This window comes from Glycine max, chromosome 1 (assembly GCF_000004515.6).
Source record: "Glycine max cultivar Williams 82 chromosome 1, Glycine_max_v4.0, whole genome shotgun sequence".
Lineage (NCBI taxonomy): Eukaryota > Viridiplantae > Streptophyta > Magnoliopsida > Fabales > Fabaceae > Glycine > Glycine max.
In genome coordinates, this window is record NC_016088.4 from 33,820,439 (window position 1) to 33,842,335 (window position 21,897).

At 32.3% G+C, this 21,897-nt stretch overlaps 1 long non-coding RNA gene across 1 annotated transcript; it reads left to right on the forward strand.

Annotated features, from left to right (window-relative positions):
• The first annotated feature begins 7,862 nt into the window (after positions 1–7,862).
• On the forward strand, positions 7,863–12,380 carry LOC106794644 (uncharacterized). Its single transcript, XR_005891290.1, has 3 exons — positions 7,863–8,154; positions 8,241–8,500; positions 11,389–12,380. It is a non-coding gene; the product is annotated as an uncharacterized lncRNA (long non-coding RNA).
• The last annotated feature ends 9,517 nt before the right edge of the window (positions 12,381–21,897 follow it).

Genomic DNA, 21,897 nt, shown 5'->3' on the forward strand with positions numbered 1-21,897 from the left:
CCAAGGCAGATGAGGGTATCTTCCTTGGGTATTCCTTACATAGTAAAGCATTTAGAATATACAACAAAAGAACTATGACAATTGAGGAATCAATACATGTTACTTTTGATGAAACTAACATTACCTCCCCGAGAAAGGAGTTTGTTGATGATATTGCAGATACTTTGGAAGATACTCAAAATGAAGAAAGAAATCTGAAAAGAAAGAGAGATGATGAAGACAAGGATGATCAAGATGACACATCACAAGAAAATGATAATCTTCCTAAAGAATGGAAAACTTCAAGAAATCATCCTCTTGATAACATCATCAGTGATATCTCAAAAGGGGTAACAACTAGACACTCTCTTAAAGATTTATGCAATAATATGGCATTTGTTTCATTAATAGAACCTAAAAAATTTAAAGAAGCTATTATAGGTGACCATTGGATAGTAGCTATGCAAGAAGAATTAAATCAATTTGAAAGAAATGATGTATGGGAATTAGTAGAAAAACCTTCAGATTATCCAATCATAGGAACTAAATGGGTATTTAGAAATAAATTGGATGAAAATGGTATAGTAATTAGGAATAAAGCTAGACTTGTAGCAAAAGGATATAACCAAGAAGAAGGTATAGACTATGAAGAAACTTTTGCACCTGTAGCTAGATTAGAAGCCATTAGGATGTTATTAGTATATGCATCTATTATGAATTTTAAACTATATCAAATGGATGTCAAAAATGCTTTCTTAAATGGTCTAATTCTGGAGGTATATGTGGAACAACCTCCTGGGTTTGAAGATTCACAAAAACTAGACCATGTCTATAGATTAAAGAAGGCACTTTATGGCCTAAAACAAGCACCTAGGGCTTGGTATGAAAGATTAAGTAAATTCCTATTAGAAAAGAATTTTACTAGAGAGAAAGTAGATACTACCTTATTCATAAAAAAGAAGGATAATGATATCTTGTTAGTACAAATTTATGTTGATGATATAATTTTTGGATCTACTAATGAATCTTTGTGCAAGGAGTTTTCTATTGATATGCAAAGTGAGTTTGAGATGTCCATGATGGGTGAGTTAAATTACTTTCTTGGACTACAAATCAAACAAACAAATGATGGGATCTTCGTCAATCAAGCAAAATATTACAAAGAACTCATTAAGAGATTTGGAATGGAAAACTCAAAACACTTGGCTACCCCTATGAATACAAGTTGTTATCTTGACAAAGATGAATCCGGTCAACCTGTTGATCCAAAGCAATATAGAGGTATGATTGGATCTCTACTTTACTTATCTGCAAGTAGGCCAGACATTATGTTTAGTGTATGCATGTGTGCAAGATTTCAATCAGATCCAAAGTTTTCACATTTTATGATAGTAAAAAGAATTATAAGATATTTATTAGGAACAGTTAGTTTAGGATTATGGTATCCTAAGAATTCTTTATGAAATCTAGTAGGATACTCAGATTCAGATTTTGCTGGATCAAAAACAGATAGGAAGAGCACTAGTGGTACATGTCAATTTATAGGATCTACACTTGTTTCTTGGAATAGCAAGAAACAAAATAGTGTAACAATATCCACAGCAGAAGCATAATATATTTCTGCTGGTAGTTGTTGCGCACAGATTTTGTGGATGAAGCAACAACTATCTGACTATGGAATAGTATTAGATCACATTCCCATAAAATGTGACAACACAAGTGCCATAAACATATCTAAAAATCCAGTTCTTCACTCTAGAACCAAGCATATAGAAATTACGCATCATTTTATTAGAGATCATGTTTTAAAAGGTGATGGTTTTTTATAGTTTGTAGATACTAAAAATCAACTTGCAGACATCTTTACAAAACCACCAAGTTAACATACCTTCTATAACATTAGAAGAGAATTAGGACTAATAGATGTTAGTGACTTATCAAAATAATTCTCTATATTATTATGGTATTTGAACAATTTACTATTTCCCTATTTGCATGGTATGTTTGAACAAATATTAAGTATGCTATTTGACTATGTGGAGTTTATAATTAATCTATTCATGGTTGTTTGCTTCATGGTTTTCATGGTTCTTTCTTCTTGCTTCATGATTTGGTTGATATTTTTTCATGAACATTGTATGGATGTTTAAATTAAATTTGTTTGATACACACTTTGGCTTTTTGTTGATGCCAAAGGGGGAGAGAAATGGGATTAAATCAAGAATTCACATGAGTAATCAACTTATTTTAAGATAAGCATAAATTCAAAAACAAAGGGGGAGAATTTATGAGAGTGATCGACTAGGAAAAAGTGTGTGTGTGTTTCTTGATTTCAGAAGTTGTCATCATAAAAAAAGGGGAGATTGTAGAAGCAAAGCTTCATGGTGAATCAAAGGTGATTCAAAGGTGTTTTGATGATAACAATAATGATGACAAAGGTGATGACAAAAAAGCTCAAAGATCAATCAAGAACAGCTCAAGTGAATCAAGAACAATTCAAGAGTTCAAGATAAGAATCAAGAAGAATTCAAGACTCAAGAAGAAAGTCTAGAGACAAGAATCAAGATTCAAGGTTCAAGATCTCAAGAATCAAGATCAAGATTGAAGACTCAAGATTCAAGAATAAAGAGAAGACTCAATCAAGATAAGTATTAAAAAGTTTTTTAAAAAACTTTGAATAGCACATGAATTTTTGACAAAACCTTTTACCAAAGAGTTTTTACTCTCTGGTAATCGATTACCATATTGTTGTAATCGATTACCAGTAGCAAAATGAGTTTAAAAATGTTTTCAAACTGAATTTACAACGTTCCAATTATTTTCAAAAAGCTATAATCGATTACAATGTTTTGGTAATCGATTACCAGTGCCCTTGAACGTTGAAATTCAAATTCAAATGTGAAGAGTCACATCCTTTCACTCAAAAGCTTTGTGTAATCGATTACACTTATTTGGTAATCGATTACCAGTGACTGTTTCTAATAAATCAAAAGATGTAACTCTTCAAAAAGGTTTTGACTTTTTCAAATTGGTTTTAAGTTTTTCTAAAAGTTATAACTCTTCTAAATGGTCTTCTTGACCAGACATGAAGAGTCTATAAAAGCAAGGCTTTGTTTTGCATTTCAAGCATCTTGAATACTTTTCCAATCATTTCATTACAATCCTTTACAAGCCTTGAATCTCTTTGAACTTCTTCTTCTTCTTTGTACCAAAAGCTTTCTGAAGTTTTCTGGTTTTTCAAACCTTGAAAACTTGTGCTATTCATCTTTTCATTCTCTTCTCCCTTTTCCAAAAAGAATTTGCTAAGGACTAACCGCCTGAATTCTTTTTGTGTCTCTCTTCTCCCTTTTCCAAAAGAACAAAGGACTAACCGCCTGAATTCTTTTGTGTCTCCCTTCTCCCTTGTCAAAGAATTCAATAAGACACAGTCTGAGAATTCTTTTGATTCTTCTCTTTCCTTAATACAAAAGTGTTCAAAGGACTAACCGCTTGAGAATTCTTTTGTATCCCCATTCACAAAGTATCAAAGGTTTAACAGCCTGAGATCTTTGTCTCAACACATTGGAGGGTACATCCTTTGTGGTACAAGTAGAGGATACATCTACTTGGGTTTGACTGAGAACAAGAGAGGGTACATCTCTTGTGGATCAGTTCTAGTGGAGAGTACATCCACTAGGTTCAAAGAGAACAAGGGAGGGTACATCCCTTGTGGATCTTTGCTTGTAAAATGATTTTTACAAGGTTGAAAGAAATCTCAAGGACCGCAGGTCGCTTGGGAACTGGATGTAGGCACAGGTTGTTGTCGAACCAGTATAAAAATTCTTGTGTGTTTGTTTTCTTCTTCCCTACTATTTTACTTTCCGCTGTGCATTTAATTTCCGCTTTTACTTTCTGTTAAGTTTTCTCTTCTACTCCTCATTCTCTTAACAATTTAGTAAAAGCTTTAAAATAGTAATTTTTTAATTAGTAAAGGTTTAGGAATAATTAATTCAACCCCCCCTTCTTAATTATTCTGAGGCCACTCGATCCAACACATCTCATCTCAATGTCATTCTCAACATCAACATCATCTCATCTCAATGACATTATCAACAACAACAACATCATCTTATATCAACATAATCATCAATAACAACATCATCTCATATCAATATTATCATAAACACTAACATCATCTTGTATCAATTATTATCAATATCTTCTTCAATAACAATGTCATTCTCTATCAACATTATCATAAACATCAACGTCACCTCATATAAATTAATATAATCAATAACAATATCATCAATAAATCACATTCTGCACATACATACATATATAGTTCAAGCTTGAGATTCACACTCTTCAGGTCTTCAGACAACACAAGGCTAACAAAAACAATAATGTCATTTATCAATAACAGACTATCGCATCCCATTAGTAAAAAACATTGTTTTTCTTGAAAACCAACATGCATAGGGACAAACACATTGCCATAATTGGGTTCCTTGACCCTTATGGTATCAAAGCCATACCATAAAATTATAATAAACTCCCATCACCTATTGTGAGCTATCTGTCATTTCCTCCTTGCATCGTTTAAAGACCTCTTTCGTTCACGTTCGTCGGTCCAAATGCAAGTTTCTATATACCAAATTGAAGGGAATTTAGTATAAATTTCAAAAACAAGGTTAATAATAACATTTAGGGTCAATTACCCTTGTCAAAACAAAAAGGGCTAAGGGGTGTTTCGGGTTCTACTACAAGGAGATGTCATTTGGAAATTCTAACCATGCCAATGTGACTAGGGTTCAACAAAGGTCACGAAAACAACATCAATTTTATAAATAGATAACTTTTATAGCATCTCATTTTCAGGGGTTTTTCAAAGGAAGTATAAAAACATCCTATTACAGTACTCAAAACACAAGAGACACTAAGAGAAGCTCAAACTAACTAAGAGAAAGACATAGAAGTCAAGATTACCTTCGAGAAACTATGAAAGAAAGGATTGAGAGCTTGTTCTCCATTGAATTCTTGAGATGGATTATAAGGATTCGGCTTCGATTAAAATGTTCCTCTCCATATGGTGGTTCGATAGCAAGCAATGACGACTCTTGGTGGCCACTGGTGGTCGTGAATGGTGGAGGAGGAGTTTCTAGGGTGATTTGGCAGAGTTTGGAGAGAGAGGGGTGTGAAAATCATTTTTTCATGTTGAAGAACGTATTTATATTCTGTAGATCTCACTTAGCGAACTTGTCTCGCTAAGCGAGAATCTACTTTTGGCGTTAAGCGCAACTTTTCGTGTTGAGCGCAAATCCCTCTCAGGTTGGGATTTGCATTGAGGGTGACAATTCACGCTGAGGGTGACAATTCACGTTGAGCACAATTCCTATTGCGCTGAGCACGACATTTCATGCTGAGCACAATTTTCTCTCAGGTTGAAATTGTGCTTATCGCGCTTCTCAGCCAAGCAAGATGTCAAAAATTGTTATTTTCTAAATCACAATGGTCAAAATAGGAAAGCTTTGGTTGTGAATCTACAATATAAATTTGAAGACGATCCAATGGTTAACGAATATGGGATTATGGTTTTACCAGAACAGGTTTAGGTAAAACTTGAAATCTCATAATTTCAACTTAAGTCAATAAACTCCACATAACTCGACATCTACATCAATCAAATCACACATGGTGTCGCAACCTACCCTTTTATGGGCGAGCGAGGCGAGGCTCACGGGTGTGTCTTCCAAAGGAGGAAAATGCGCGGAGTCGCCACTAACGTTTATTTGTGGAAAACGTTGGAAAAAACTGAAGGAAACCGGTCATGAAGAATATTCCAGATTCGGGAGTTGTATTTACATTTGAGGACGGTATTAGCACCTCTCACGTTTGTCCCAAAGGACAACAGCCATAATTTTAGAATTGTGTACCTAAACTTTTATTTCTTTTTTTATTTTTGAGGTCGACAAAAGCGGGGCTCTTGCTCCTACGTATCCTCCATCGAAGAAGAAATCAGACCTACGTAGTTCTTTCTTAAAGGTGAATCAAGCGATTCTTTTTACTTGGAAGGTGGTCCTTTTAAGGCGTTGGACCTTAAAATGATCCATTTTACTTGGTGAGAAAAACTGAGGTATTGAACCTTAAAATCCTTTTTAGTTGATTTTAGCCTTAGTTTCACTTTAGTTATTAGTCAATTCAATTAAGAAAGAGAAATCCCAAAGAGAAATGTCTGATTGCTTTTTTTTGGTTTATTTTACTCAAAGATATTTTTTTATTATTATATTATTATTTTACCTTTTTTTTTGTTTCCAACGTGGTTACGGTATGACCGAACGGTCGAATTTTATTTTAACAGAAATTAACGGATATTACAAATCAAATGATCGATGGAAATTTATTTTATTTTTTGATTAGGCGAGAAAATGACTTAAGTAAATGACTGAAGCACGTCAAAAAGGGGTACGAAAAGTAAATGAAATGAAAATAAAAGCACGCGAAACAAGTGGGGACCACCAAGGGTACATAGAATGAATTGAAAAGTTCGATTTTGGAAACTTACCGGTTGAAGACCGAAGAACGACGAAGAACGAACGACGAACGATGAAGAACGGTTGAAAATCTTTGTGAAATAACCCACGAAAACGTTACGGAAGCGCCTCAGCTTGGATTTTCTTCACGAAAACAATTTTCCTCACTAATTCTAAGTGATTACAAAATGCCAAGAAGGCTGAACCCTTTCCTTCTTCACTCCTCCCTTTATTTATAGGAAAATAGGGGAGGAGCTTACCACCCAGCTTGCCCAAGCGAGCTCAGCTCGCCCAGGCGAGCCAGGTTGCTTCCTCCAAAAGCAACCGCCTTCTGGAGGAAGAATCTGGAAGGCCCAAGTGGGCCTGGTTGCTATTTGCACCCTTTTTTACTAAATACACCCCCTTTGCTTTTTTTGGTGATTCTTTTTCCGTAACGTTATGAAACTTTACGAATTTCGTAACGATACTTGTTTTATTTTCGTAAGGTTATGGAACCTTACAGATCATGTAATTACTCTTTTTTTTAGCTTTCGAAATGTTACGGAAACTCACGAATTGTGTAACAATACTTCCTTTTGATTTCCGGCATGTCTCGGAACTTCACGTATGGTGTGACAAAGGGTGCCAAGTACCTCGAAGCGGTCAAACAAAGGTTGCATACCATCAAATAATAGTCCCCGGATGAAATTAGGGTATGACACATGGCTAATTCACACAATACCTCAACACATCAAAGTTAATCACATAATCAAATAACACAAGAAATACATTTAAACATCAATTTACAATTAGCAAAATTTTATGGCGTTACATTTTTTACTCTTTTCCTTAATCCTCGTAGAATAATCCAATTTCCTATCTCAACTTCTTTGTTTGTTTGAGGATGCTCTGTAGAAGTGAACATTTGCTTGATGTTCAGACCTAATAACAATTGGCAGAGTTGTCTATTAATGAATTGACTACTAGTTCTGGTTACTATGAGATCAGGGGATCCCGAACTTGCAAATTATTTTTTTGAACACAAAGTTCTCAATACATTTAGCAGTTATGGTGGCAAGTGTTTAGCTTGGACCCATTTGGTGAAATAGTCGATGCCACTTCCAGATATTTGACTTGTCCCAGAGCTTATGGTAAATGCCCTTGTATATCAATCCCCCACCAAAGTAATGGCCATGGAGATGCCAAGTGGTGCAATTCATTTGCTGGTGCATGTTGTATGTCACGACATTTTTGGCACCTTTCACATTTTCGCACATAGTTGGTTGTGTCGGTTTCAATGGTCGGCCAATAGTAGTCGGCTCTCAATATTTTTTTTTTGTAGAGTTTTGTGTCAAATATGTTGGCCACATCATCCTTCATGTATTTCGTCCATGAAAAATTATGCCTTTGTCACTCTTAAGAATTTCAAGAGTGTCCGAGTGAATCCTTTTTTGTAAAGATTGTTATCTATTATACAAAATTTGGTAGCCCATCTTTGCAATTTCTGCCTTTCCTTTTGATCTTTCAGATTAATACAACTTTGTATATATTCCAAGATCGATGTCATTCAACTTTCTAGGCTTTCTATCATCATGACAAGTCTTGGAGCGTGTATTGGCAAATAACATTCCCCATCCCTCTATGCTCCTTGATATTAGACGATTTTGACAATATGTCGGCTCTGGTATTTTCTTCTCTTGGGATATAGGCACATACCAGTTTTTTGAATCTTTCTTTAATTTCCCTGATTTTTTTGACATACCTTTTTAGGATCAATTCTTTAACTCAATATTCTACATTCTATTGGTTGACCATCAACTTGGAGTCGCTAAACACTTTTAGCACTTGGACCTCGATGTCAGCTGCTATTTCTAGACCTGCAAGGTATGCCTCATATTTTGTTTGGTTTTTTGTGAATGGGAATGCTATTGTTAATGCTTGTTCAAGCACAACTCCATGTGCGGATTCTAGCAAGATTCATGCCCCGCATCGTGTCCCATTGGATGATCCATCAAGAAATAGAGCCCAAGGTAATTCCTCTAGCTTCTTCTCATCTTTGGTAGGTGTCATTTCAGCTATGAAGCCTACTAAATATTGGACCTTGAGTGCTTGTCTCGATTGATATTGAAATCCATATTCTGATAACTAAACTGCTCATGTCACCATTCTTCCTACCAAGTCAGGACAATGTAGTATTTGTTTGATCGATTGATCAGTCCTTACTACGATTGGATGTGCTTGAAAATAGGAATGTAATCTCCAAGCTAAAAATACTAGGGTTAGTATGACTTTCTCTATCTCTAGGTACAATGATTCGGTATTCTGAAGTCCTCAACTTACAAAGTATATTGGCTTTTAAACCTTATTGTCATCTTTGATCAATGCGACACTGATTACTTCATCGGCTATTGCCAAGTGTAGGTACAGTGTTTCACCCGGATCTGGCTTTGTCAACATTGTTGGAGCAACTAATGTTTCTTTAATTTTTTTAAAGGCAATTTCACATTCCTCCGTCAAGCTACCTCTTGTAATTTTTTTAGAATTTTGAAGAAAGGCATGGCTCTTTTGACCAACTTGGCCATAAACCTTATCAATGTCTCCAGTCGTTCATTCAACTTTTGAATATCTTTGACTACATTCGGGTTTTGCATTTCTAGTATAGCTTGGCACTTGTCGGGATTTAACTTGATCCTTTTTTCTACTAGCATGAAACCCTAGAACTTTCATACAAACACCCCAAAAGCACATTTTTTTGGATTCAGGCGCTTGTTATACTTTCACAGCTGAGGAAGGGTTTTTTTTCAAATTTGCTATGTGTTGTTCTAGGGTGTTACTTCTGACTATCATGTCATCTACATAGAAGTCCAGGTTTCGACCTATCTGATTTTCAAAGAATTTGTTCATCATCCTTTGGTATGTAGCATCGACATTCTTTAATCCAAAGGACATGAACTTGTAGCAGTAGTTTTCCTTTTCTGTTATGAAGGTCATTTTCTCTGGGTCACCAAAGTGCAATGGTATTTGAATGTACCCTGAATAGGCATCCATGAAACTCAAACATCGATAACCGGAGGATTTGTCCACTAGTTTATCTATGTCGAGAAGCGGGTATGAGTCCTTCATATAATGTTTGTCTAGATTAGTATACTTAACACACATTCTCCATTTTTTGTTCTATTTTTTTTACTAGGATGACGTTGGCTAGCCAAGTTGTGTACCTAATCTCTTTGATGAACCCTGCTTCTTGTAGTTGCTTTACTTGTCTTTTAATCTCTTTTAGTCGCTCGACGACCATTTTTCTCCTTCTCTAGCATAGAAGTTTTACTGATGGATTTCCTCCCAATTTATGATAGAAGAGGTTTGGGTCTATGCCTAGAATATTTGTAGGTTTACATGCAAATGCATTGGTAATTTCTTTGAGAAAAGAGGATAAGGTTTCCATGGTTTCACTATCCAAGTCCGCTCCAATGGACGTTACTTACTTTTCTTCTATTTTTCACTTGGAGATTTTGACAACTCCCTCTTTGTTTCGGCCGAAGTACCCATGTCCCTTTCCTGATATCTTCTCTGCAATCCAATCTAGCGAGCATTACTTTGGATTGAGTTTTGGTTTTGGGCTCATAATCCATTTCTCAGGACTTATCCTTGCTTTTTCGCCTTAGTGACTCTTTGTAACATTCACGGGCTTTATTCTAATCTTCTTTCAATGTTATGACTTGCATTTCATCACTGAGGGATTTCATGGCCAGGTGAACTATTGAAATCACCGCTCTTATTGCAGTTAAGGTCGGCCTGCCTGATATGGCTTTGTAGGATGATTGCAATTTTACCACAATGAACTGATGACAATCGTTCTAGTTACTGGTGTCTTTCCAAAGGTTACCTATAACTTCACGTATCCTATTAGATTTATGTGATAACTAGAGAAACCTATGAGGTCCTCATTGTAAGGAACCATCTCTGATTGTGGGATTCTGAGATTCCTAAAGAAACCATAAAACATTACATTTGCAAAGCTACTTATGCCTACCAATAACCGATGTACCTCCTTATTATTAATAAAGGCTTTAACTAGTAAGGGATCATCATGATTTGGAATGATCAATATGTCCAAGTCATTGTCATCAAAAATCAATAGTAGAGGCTTTCTTTTAACTGACACATAATTTCTTCTACCATGCATGGCAATCAAGATTTCTCTTGCATGCCTTTTTCGAGCATTGTTTGAAGCACCCCTGCTGATGAATCCTCTTTCAATGACATATATCACCTCATGCTCTAAGCTAAGGGGAATTTGTCTTGTCTCAGGAGAATTTGCCTTGTGTCTCAACTTGGATCCATCACGATGTACAGTTTGCACGTGATTTTCCACTTCTCTCTTTGGTGTTCTATGTTGGTAACTCAGATAGTGTTCTTTGGAGCGACCTCTTCTTTGATGTCAATCAAGACTTCTTAATATTTCTTGCTGCTCATCGCAAGGGGTTGATCATATCAAGGTCTGAAGTTACCTTCCCTTCCTTGCACATATTTGTCCAATTTTCCTCAGCAAATGAGGATTTTAATAGCATTTTTCAACTGAAATCAATTATCGGTGTCATGTACAGTTGCTCGATGATAGTGGTCATATTTTGATTGATCTTTTCCACCATTTTCAGCCCTCAATGGTTTAGGAACATTAAAACCAAGATCCTTCAATTACACATTCATGATTTCGTTTAATATTCTTCCTCAATACACGTTCAAGGGAGTGTACTCTTCGTATTTTGACCAGACTTTGTAAGCCGGTTTGTTATCCGACTTAAGCGGTTTGTCACTTTTTGCCTGCGCCGAGCCTTTTTGTGCATTGACTTTTGGCCATTTTTAATTTTCCTGCCTCTAGGGCATTTTCATAGTTGATGTACTTTTCTTCTTTTTTCAGGAACTCCTCCAAGGTATTTGGTAACATTTTTGAAATGGATACAAAGAAAGAAGATCCTTCCCTCACACCATCCTTAGTCGACATCAGTGACTCCCAGTTGTAGGTTGTTTGAGCGGTTCCTCTAGCCCTTTCCTAATTAGTTTTAGGCCGGCCTTTGTCTTTGGTCTTTCTTTACTAGTCGCAAAGGCAGACCTAAATTTCTCCTTCAAATCCCGTCATGAATCAATGGATCTCGGTGGAAGAGATTGAAACCACTTCAGCTCCATAGATTTTAGCAACAACGAGAATGAATGACACATTATTGAAGCTGAAGCTCCTTTATACGACAATGCTAACCCGAATGCTGAGAAATGATTGTTCAGATGATCTGTCATACAATTTCATAGCCAAAATTTGCCTCAACTATTTTGGGATACGGAGCTTCACTAAGCGTTTTGAAACCGACATGTTGAAAGGGATATCTTCATCAGAATCCACCTCTTCCTCCATATTTGTGACGACAATGATCGAAGATCTCTCTTTCTAGACTTCGGTGGAATTTCCGATTTTGATTTGCTCAACTCATTTTCTGCACACTTTTTCTTTACCAGTGGGTCTCCTTCGTCTTCTACTACCTTCAAATGTTCATTTTGTGCATCATCATTTTATGTTCGTAGATTTATGATCAGTTTTTTTATGCTCTTCAAGCATTGTTATATATGATAATTTGCAAACTCATTAGGGTTGATAGGGTTTAAGTAGTTTGTATAAAGTTTTAAGTTTAAACATTGTTATCATTATTGTATATCAAAAGAGGATAAGGTTTCCAGGGTTTCACTATCCAAGTCTGCTCCAATGGACGTCATTTGTTCATCTTCTTTTCTGACTTAGAGATTCAGACAACTACTTCTTGGTTTTAGCCTAGTTACCCATGTCGCTTTCCTGATATCTTCTCTATAATCCAACTCAGTGAGCATTACCTTGGACTGAGTTTTGGTTATGGGCTCATAATCCATTGCACAGGACTTATCTTTGCTTTTTGCCTTAGTGACTCTTTGTAACATTCACGGACTTTCTTCTAATCTTCTTTCAATGTTATGACTTGCATTTCATCATTGAGGTATTCATGGCCAGATGAACCATTGAAAACACCGCTCTTAATGCAGTTAAGGTCGGTCTGCCTAATATTGCTTTGTAGGATGATTGCAGTTTTACCACAATGAACCTAACGACAATCGTTCTAGTTATTGGTGTCTTTCCAAAGGTTACGTGTAACTTCACGTATCCTATTAGGGTTATGTGGTATAAAGAAACCTATGAGGTCCTTGTTGTAAGGAAGCAACTCTGATTGTGGGATTCTAAGATTCCTAAAGAAATCATAAAACATTATATCTGCAGAGCTGCCTATATCTACCATTAGCTAATGTACCTCCTTATTGTTTATAAAGGCTTTAACTAATAGGGGATTATCATGATTTGGAACGACCAACATGTCTGAGTCTTTTTCGTCATTGTTTATAAAGCTTTAAGTTTAAACATTGCTATCATTATTGTATATAAGAAGAAAAGAATGCATGATAATTTATTATTGAATGAAAATATAAAACTTTTTACATTGTTGATGTGTTTTTGTTAAATCCTTAGTTCTTTAAATTAATATTATGTAATTGTCATTTTAATTTGACAATATTTTATTATTAAATTAATTTATTAAAGATTCAATATTTGAAACAAAAATGAAGAAATTAACTTAATTATCAAAATAAAAAATATATGATGATGTAAATAAATTCGGAGCTTCAAAATTAGAGTGTACTATGAAAGAAAGCATAAGGATAGGCAAAAAAAAGACTTGTGGAGGAAACTATTTAACCCCCTTCCCCACGGAAATTGAAAATGGTCTGTCTTACCTATCATGGAAGTTAACAAATTTTAAAGAAAAATTCTTAAACGGTGGTCACACAGTTGAATCTGGTCGCATTATTTTCCTCCCTTGTTGTGTTTTGTCTTCTTTGTTTTTGCTTATTTTGTTGGTTCATGAATTGCAAAATATCTTACCCCTATTATCTTTGGTGGATATAAATGCTGAAGATTTTGGAAGATCCATTTGACTATGTGCACAGCCTTGGCAAATTAAGTAACTGTTTAGATGAAAGTTGGGAGAGTTCAAAACAAGTTTTTCTTTTTTATTTTATGCATTAAAATACACAATATTGTATTTGAGTTCACAAAATTATTTGTGTATCTTTAAATCAATGTTATTAAAATCGGATTGATCTCATTGGTCAAACTAGCTTGACCGGAAATCAGAGTTCTAGCCCTGTCGATTTATTATTTGAATCGTTTATGTAATTATTGGTCCAGTAAAAATTGGTTAACCCTCTATCAAATCGGTAAAACCAGTGAATTAACATGCAAATATTTGAATTATTTGCATTTTTTTATTCAGGATTTAATTGTTATGATAAAAAAATTTATATATAATGACATTTTTAAAGTATGTTTGTACACTCCTTGTATGCAATTGATTTTGTTATATATAACTTATTTTGAAAAGTTAGAACGTAATTTTTGTTCCGTTGTTTTTTAAAATATTTGTGATTTTAGTTTTTTTTATTTTTTAATTGAGATATCTCATTTCTCACTTTAAAAAAATTATGATTTTAGTCCTCATGACTAATGTCAAACATTAACTTGTACTTTTTAATCCTTTTTTTATAAATTAAGTTTATCAATAATTAAGTAATATAAAAAAAATCTATCATGTGACTTAAAATTGTTGATATTTTAAAAGTGAATGATAAAATATTTCAATTAAAAGATGGGAGAATAAAATAGTGAATTTTTTAAAAATGAATGAACAAATGTCTCAATTAAAAAAATAGAAAACTAAAATCACAAATTTAAAAAAATAGAGGGACAACAACAATTACATTTAACCTATTTTAAATTACTCAAATAGTATATATACCTCTTGTGATTTGTGCAAAATGTATTTCTTAAATAATTTTATTGTTTAAATATTATATATTTCATTTATCTTTAACCATTTATATATACTTATATCTAAAAAATGTTCAAAAAAAATTAATAATAAAGTTATTCCATTCTAAATGTATTTACTTCTTAAAAACTATTTTCTCTTTAATCCAGTAATGCTATATAATTAAACGATTTTTTTATAATAGCAAACATATAATATGTATGAAATCATAAAAAAGTTTGACTGATATAAAAAAAAGTCACGTATAATAACAAACACATAATATATATTAATGTATATCCCGTGTGTACCAATATTGTAAGTGATAATGGAATATATCATATGAATGTATAAATAATAAATTTAATAGTAAAATAATAATTATACATGATTGATAAGTATTAATTAAATTTAGAGAAATAATTATTTTTAAATTTTTTCTTAAAATTAAAAGCAAGGTAATAATTATTTTTCTAAAATAAATTAAAATAGGTTTTTTTTTTTTTAGATACATAATGTTTTTACATATTCAGTTCATTTTAAATTATTCATGAGATCATATGATTTCTTTAAAAGGGTGTTCGATGGATTATAATCAGGTCCGATTCAAAGAAAATTCTTCAATCCGCTTCTAGATCGAGGGGTGAACCAGACGATGGAGCACAAGGCGATGAATGCTTATCACAATGGCATTAGGGTGCTTACATAGACTCCACAATTCAAGTTAGTAGCGGACGAGTAAGAGAGTTATGCATTAGAGTTAGCTTAGAATCATACCAAAAACCTATTTATATACTAGCATTTGGGCGAGAAAATTAGTTATATAGTTGTAACCACACAGATTGCGTGAGGCGTCACATGGACTACATGACCAGGCTCTAGTCAGACTTCCTGCATGTACATCTTTTAAGTCCTACGCTCTTGAACTTAACGGCTTGATTGGCCATGTCATTCTAAAGTATCGTGGTTTAAACCATATCAAGACAACTCTCCTAAGTCTCGGTATGGGACAAAGATCACGTGTCTTATGTGTGTCCCTTGTCAGTGTGGTGTGCATTAATTCCTCACCGATTTCAATCAAGAACATGGTATATGTAGGTCCAAGAGGTATTGAAGATTTTATACCATAATAGTTGCTCCCAAGTCAACAACTTCTTTGGAGAAGTAGTTAAGACTTGAAAATATCTCAGTCAACGTGATGTCAAGATGTTATAATAGAACAAGTAATTTTTATTAGAATATATATATTGAAGATGATTAAAAGATCAAGCTAAATCAATCAATTTAATTATCATTTTTTTAATTCCATAAATGTAACTTAATTGACAATACACACTTAGGTTGTGAGGAAAGAAAGACCTAGGTTTGATTCCCCTAAATACATCCTTAGAGAGGGACAAAAAATTCTAATTGTTACTAAATCTCAAGATGCATAATCAACTCAAAGAATTACATCCAAAGAATTAAAATTTGTAAGAATACCAAAAGATTCCATTGGAAAATAAAAGATCTTAATTAAAGTGGTGGTTAAAAAAAATTCTCCTTTTTTACTTTCTATGTGTTATTTGGGACCAATCTTGATCTAGGTGCACACAAATAGTCAATGAAGTATAATAAAGATTCAAATCATGTTTAGTTATTTTGTGAGAAATTAATTCATTAAATATTATTAATTTTAAAAAAATATATATATACTATTTTAATAAATTAAACAAGTTTCATATAAAATCTCATTTATACATTCTTTCCTCTGTTCCCCCCTCCCCCCAAAAAAAGTCATCAACACAACACAATTGTAGTGCCAAAAAAATTCTTTCCAAACTAATCAAACAAATATTTAATCAATCCATTTAATTGCCAAAATACACTTTTAATTAAGTAAGCATTAAATGAAAAGATTTTGTTGGGGAAATTCGTAAAGTCAAAGCAAATCAATCTCAATCTAAAAAGATCGATCTTTGATTCATTTGAAAAAATTTCTAGGAACCATTCACTATACTTTCAAGTTCTAGCCAGTCTCTAACTCCAACAACATTGCATTACATGTGGATTTGTTTCACATGCGAGGAAGAGTCGTGGAATCCTTTGCTTCTGAAAAAGGGTCAATTTGTAACGCAAAACCAATCATAGAAACATTATCAAATCAGAGCCCACTTCGTGTTGCATAGAGATGCGGTGTGCTACGGGAAAACTGAAAACGACACACTCTTCACGTAACGACACACTTCGTGAATACGACACACACACGACAACGACAACGACATCCTCGACCACGTGGCTTCGGGAATGTGACATGAAACGCAAAACAACAAAGGGAGCGTACACATGGGTTGTGCATGTGTACATGCGAACCAGATTTGCTGAAAAACTTATACGCCGTTGGATTGGTGTACTCACGTTGATGTACTTGTGACGTGGCAAAAACCTAACGGAGTGGTGGTTGTTGAAACGTTGCCGTTTGATGTACCAGATGTGGTTATGGAAAGCCAACATATTTTTATTCCTATAAATGATGCTCTCTTGGTGTTTGTCGTTTTGCTCAGAAACTAGGAGACGTGGCAAATCCTCACCTCATTTAGTGATGATAAATTTTATGAATTTAGCTGACATAATAACGTGTTTGGTGCATAAAAAAATCGGTTGATTACAGCCAAGTTATTTTCCTAAAGTGAATAATAATAATAATAATAATAATAATAATAATAATAATAATAATAATAAATTTTCGGATTTTGTCATATGAAGAAAGTCTGAATTATATGAAAATTGAACTCATTAGACTATTTATTCAAAGAGTGTGTTTAATGAGTAACTTTAATACTCCTTCCTTCCTTATCAAAATAATTATAATCCCATATTATTTTAGACATCAATAAAAAGTAATAAATATATGAAAAAAATAATATTTTTACAAAATTAATCTTACATCATCATCATTCATTTTTAGATTTTGTAATTCATGATTAATATATAATTAATATATAAGGAATATAAGTCAATAAATTAATTAATGTTACACTAAAAAAACTAAAATGATAATTATATTAAAATAAAAAATATTTTCTTATACAGTATTTCTTTATTCCTAATTATAGGATTATTTTCATAAATTTGATGGTAGATAATTTTTTTAATTTTTAGATTTATTGATTATTTTTCCATATATATTTTTAATTAATTTTTTTTTTTTTAAATATTAACAAGAAAAAATTAAGTAAATAGAAGAAAAAATAATAATTTTATAATGATAATATAAATAATTAATATATTTAATGTGATTAATTAAATTAATTAATTATTTTTTTAAGGATGTGAATTAATTAAATAAGTTCTATAATAGGGACAAAACCATTAATTATGATGTAAAGGAGGGAGGGAGTAATTTTTAAGTTGGTTTTACCGGTACACTTATTATTTTGTCATCTCAAAATCTTGTTTCTTATTTGTAATACTCATCCATCATTGTTAATTAAATCTATACATTTTAAAATTGATAGTTAAGTTGTATGAGTTGGTAGTTATTGTTATATGTTTGATTTAATTTAATGTAATTTATATATATAGAGTCTGGATGGGAATTGTCGTTTTACTCAGAAATGAAGAGACGTGGCGAATCGGCACCTCATTTTCTAAAGAGTAATAATATTCACTTAATAAAAATGTTAAAGAAGGAATGCCATTTATATTACTTGGGAACGTCAACCTCATTAAAAATTTACACAGAAATAAGTTTTTTTTTTAATTATAAAATTGGTTCGAAGTAGTCTCTCCTCAGCAAGGTTTTAGGTGAGTATTTTCTTTTCAATACAATCTACTTGTATCAATCGTTGTTCGTTATACCGAAATAAGTTGAGAAAAACTTTTTTTTTTTTAAAAAAAGAAGAAGTTGTTTTTATGAATCTAGAAATTTATAATTTATGATTATTTTTTAATAGTTTTTTTTTCAGTTGTTTTTATACTCTTTTACTATATCTTCAAACAATTTTTTAGTAAACTTATTAAAACAAAAACTCTTTTCTAATTAAAATTGATTATAACTGATTATACATGCATATAATTTATTGTTTTTTTCTAGAGGACATATAATTTATTGCTAAAATTATTCTATTTTCAACACTATTTCAAACACACCTTAGAAGAAATATGATAATAGAAGGGGGGGAAAAAAATCAAAAAGTGACATTAGCTAATAGAAGGAAAACACACCTTTTATTTAGAAAAGAAAACAATTCTAAATAAAAGTGTACTACGCAATACTAATGTTTAATAAAAAAAAAAAAAGTTAATCATTAAACTCTATGGGATTAGATTTGGGAAAACTTCATTTTATCATGAAGATGAATTATATTGTACTAATGTTAAGTAAACCTCTAGCTTTGAAGGCTAATCCGTAATGCTAATTTGATAACTCTTTATTTGTTTTCTTCAGTGTACTTTTCATTACTATAGTTTATTTGTTTTCTTAGTTCCTATAAAAAAAAATTTAAACATATTTTTGCAATTTATTATTTTTTTTGTCATTGATCATTGTTGTTAAAAATTTATAACGACAATCGATATGACTAATGATTGTTGAGATCAACAAGTATCATGTTAACATATAATATTGTTAGCAAGTCACACATAACAAAAAATGTAACGAATATCAAGTCCAGGTAGGGTATAAGAAAGAATATAACTTATAGAAACTAAAAAAAAAGGAGTAATATATTTAGTACATGTTTAGATTACAATTTATAAACTTAAGTTTGCAAGCTGGGTTTATAAAAGTAACTCAAGTCTTCCTTTTGCAAAATTGGGTTTCAAGACAATTTTCATTGTAAATTCACTTTTGGGGGTAGCCAAACATAATACCAAAATGAGTTTACTCTCCAAAAGTACATTCAACATCCAAAAGTTCTTCTTCAACTAATAACCACACATAGCTTTGTCTACTTGAAAAAAGTATATAGTCTTGCATTAAGACTTGGCCTAAACTATTTGAAGGTGTGACCAGCTTGAAAGCCTACATAGAGCATCTTAAATGCATAATTATTTAAATGAGTTATTTATCTTCAATTAAATTCATAGGCCTTACAATGCCACATAGATTTAAGAATTTTACACAAAAATTTGTTATACAATATTGTTTAACTTTAAGCAACTCATGTAAGCATTAACGTTGAAGATGCTTTTATATGACATCCTATTTAAAGGTCTAGCCCTTGGCAGATTGTCTAATAAATTAAGCTAGGCTTTAAAAATGATCATGTAAGCTTAAAAAGTAGTTCATGATAGACACTAGACAGTCCTTGACCTTACATTTTTCAAATGATGCAAACTTATTTAAGCCAAATGTAGTTCGATGAAAGGCAATGTGGTCATGACACTATGCTTTTTTGAGTGATTGTCATAGGTGATGGTTTAAGGATTAAATCATGGATTAGCTCTACATAAACAATTTTGAGAAATAACATATCATGAGACCACCATCTTAGAGCTTTCAAATCAAGCAAGTCATATAAGTAAGATATTAGACTAGGCCAAACCTTCAATCTAGAAAATTAGGCCTTAAATATTAGCCTATAACATGAAAACAACGGAGCTATTTTTTTTTTTGTAATTATGAAAATATGCTATTACGTATTTAAGTATTTTTTGTATATTAATATTTAAATTTTTTGGTCTTACAGATATGTGACTATTTTGTTTTTTATCCCTATAAATTATATATATTATTTTATTAGATTTTGTTTTACTTTTGTTTTCAGTTCATGCCATGAAATCTATGACATGGCATAGCAGTGGCAAATGTTAGTAATCATAAGTCGTTGATAGTAATTTTTTACAGCAAAGAACAACAACAACAAAAGAATAAAAAATTTCATGAACCTTCTTATAAAAATAAATAGTACGATCTAAAGTAAAAAACAAACTCATAGGGATGAAAAATACATTTAAGTCTTACTGATGCAACAGGAGTTACTTTCTCCATATTGTAATCTGTGACCGATTTAGGGGACAACCAAGAACCCCCCCCCCCCCCCTTCTCCTCTTGGTACTTCTTATATATGTACACATATATCACTCTTTATGATGTCAATATTACACACTCATTTTATTACACACTCATTTTTCCTCTTACATTACTATGACATGCATAGAGTATAATAATCATGTCTAGAGTTGTAATAATCCTATTAAGTTGGCTCTTATCTTGTTAGAAAGATAAGACAGTTATCGTAACTTCTATGTTGACCTCAAAATATCTTTTACTCATAAAAATTACAATGTCTAGAGTTATATAAATCCTTTTTGAGTGATATCAAATCCCTTAACTAGATAACATCTAAGTCTACAACTATTATGAAGAATACAAAGTCTAATTCTATCATTTAAGTACACATTTTGGTGTTCTAATTTAACATTTTCTATCTGAAAATCAGCAATTTGCATCCAACATCAATTATCAAATTCAATTTCAAGAACATCAAAATGACAAAACATCAAAACATACAACAATCAAATTCACCCAAATCATAACAAAACAAATAGTTTCAGTGTATTCACAACCCATCCAAGAAAATAAACTTGTTATAATCTTAAACCTAAGATCATGCCATTTACTTGTGGCTCATTACTACTCATACAAAAAAAAAGAAGAGAACCCACTCCCCATAACCTCAAATGAAGCAATTCCTCAATAAGGAAAAGGAAGTCAAGATCACTCCTAAGAATGCATTGATCCAATGGCTTTGCCCACCATGATTTTCACGAGAACTCTTACTATGACAAAAATTTGGTTGTGATTTAAAACACAATCTCAAGCCGTCTAAATTCCCTAAGATTGAAAAGTCAAATGGAAATATGAAAATATTGACTGAGGGGCTCTACACCTAATGTTAAGCCCACTTAATTCTTTAGTGCATATAAGACTTGGTCTCCTCTATATATAGGAGAAGAAAGAGGTTCATGAGGTTATTTTGTCTATTGTGGGATCTAAAGCATTTTTCATGATCAAGTGACTTACTTTGGAGTTAATTTTCTCTGAGATGGAAGCTGATTTTGGTTTTTAAAGTGTATGAATGAATTGTAACTTTTTCAGCAAGTTTTCCAACAACGCAAAAAATTCCTCAAATAGACAACTATAACTCAAGATATGATGTAGTCTATCTAGGATTGTCATCATAAAATTAACATAAAACTTTGACAACTTTTCAAGCATTTTAATTATAAGAAGTTATTCTAATACTCTTATAACACCAAATATAATATAATATAGTAAAGACAACAACAACAATAATGATAATAATATACACAAAATATACATGTGTATAAGAACACACACACTATCACAACACAAGTATATGCTTAGGACAAAATCAATAATATATAAATAATAATAACAAATATTTATTAAAAATATAACAAAAATATCCTAATAAGAGTTCTGCTTATGGTATATTCCTAATACTCAAAACATGGGATATTACATTTGTTGTTAGTATGATAATGGCTAAGATTGTTATCATTTAAAATAAAAATTTATTTCAATTTTATGTCTAACA